Source organism: Dipodomys ordii, unplaced genomic scaffold, assembly GCF_000151885.1.
Source record: "Dipodomys ordii isolate 6190 unplaced genomic scaffold, Dord_2.0 Scaffold54, whole genome shotgun sequence".
Classification (NCBI taxonomy): domain Eukaryota; kingdom Metazoa; phylum Chordata; class Mammalia; order Rodentia; family Heteromyidae; genus Dipodomys; species Dipodomys ordii.
In genome coordinates this window covers 4,370,862-4,372,680 of record NW_012267270.1, presented here as the reverse complement: position 1 = coordinate 4,372,680, position 1,819 = coordinate 4,370,862, and positions in this window count along the sequence as shown.

Here is a 1,819-nt window from a genome sequence, read left to right as displayed (position 1 = left end):
TTAGATCTCAGCCTGTGAGTAGCTAGGATTACAGGCGTGAGCCACTGGCGCCTAGCTTCTAACAATGTTTGAGTGGGAAAAACGTAAACAGGAGACAAAATTCATTTGCCTGTAATCCTAGTTACTCAGGAGGCTGAGATGTGAGGCTCCTAGTTCAAAGCCTGTCTGGGCAGAAAAGACTGACGCTTTTATCTCTAAATAAAAAACAACACTCAAAACTGAAAGTGGTGGTGTGGCTCAAGTGGTAGAGTATTAGCCTTGAGCTGAAGAGCTGAGGGACAGCGTTTAGGCCCTGGGTTCAAGCCCCATGACTAACCAAAAAATACTGGACCTAATTTTCATGTGGAGAGGATGGCAGCAGGTCACACGCTCCCTCCTGTTTTGAAGTCTGATTCTTACCCATCTTTCCCTGCAGCTGTTTCTCAAGGAGGCAGCTGTGGATGTTCTCGATGGGCCTTGGGTTGGGGGAAATGTTCACTGTTAAGTTTCTGGAAGCCTATAAGGAGCTCTCAGCATTGGCACACTGGTGACCATCTCTGAAGACTGACCTTTGTTTTCAGGAAATGGCCATTCAGCTTAGGCTGGGGTAGTAGAGACTGGAAGCCACCAAGAGTCCAGGAGCCCCAGGGCAGGCAGCCCTGTCAGGCTACGCTCTGCCCTTGCCAGCAGTACTGCTCACCCTGGACCTCATAAGCATTGACCTGAGGGTTAGTGTGTCCCTGCCAGGGTAACCTGGGGGCCTCAGTTTGGCTTCTGGTTGTCTGCCTAACTGCATGCAAGTTAGTGAGGTCCCTGTTCTGCCTGCGCTCCTCCAGCCAAGTCCTGGGACTTGAACTCAGCCCAGGCACTGTCCTTGAGCTTTTTTTTCTCAAGCCCTATCACTTGAGCCACAGCTCTACTTCCAGCTTTTTGGAGTTTACTGGGGATGAGTCTCATGGAGCTTCCTGCCCAGGCTGGCTTCTAACTGATCCTCATTTCAGCCTCATGAGTAGCTAAGATCACAGGTGTGAGCCACCAGCATCTGGTGGATTTGCTGTTCTCTCATCTGTGAATTGGTGTGTGCACAGGTTCTTAGAACTGGGATAAGACAAGACTTACCCTATACTAGTAATTTATCCACACTGCTATTTCTTAGAAAATCTGAGGTGGGTCTTAATTCTGTCTTGGAAAAGCCAGTTATGACAAACTGCATTTCAAAAATCCTCATCCTGGGCTGGGAAGGTGGCTCAGTGGTAGAGTGCTTGCCTCGCATGCATGAGACCCCAGGTTCCATTCGTCAGCACCACATAAACAGAAAAAAACTAAGTGGCACTGTGACTCAAGTGGTAGAGGGTTAGCCTTGAGCTGAAGAGCTGAGGAACAGCACCGAAGTCCATAGTTCAGGGCCCCCCGCCAAAAAAAAATAAAACCTCATCCCAAAGCAATTCCTCTTCCTTTCTGTACTTGTTAATAAGGACAAATGGCTTTAAAGAAAACAAAACTAAATATCCTTTATTTATTAAAGGTGCGTACAGATAGGTTACCACTTAAGTCAGGTAATGAATACATTTCTTTTTGGACAATGTCACTCCTTGCCTCACTCTTAATTTTTCTCTCCTGTCCCTGCCCACAAGTTGTGTAGTTCATTTTCAACAGTGTCCAGTGAGTATCATTGCTGCATTTGCTCACCCATTGCCCCTCCATTTCTTTACTTTTTTTGGGGGGGTCCGGTCGTGGGCCTGAACTCTGGGCCTGGGCGCTGTCCCTCAGCTTCCAGTTCAAGGCTAGTGCTCTACCACTTGAGCCACAACGCCACTTCCAGCCTTTTTTTTTTTTTTTT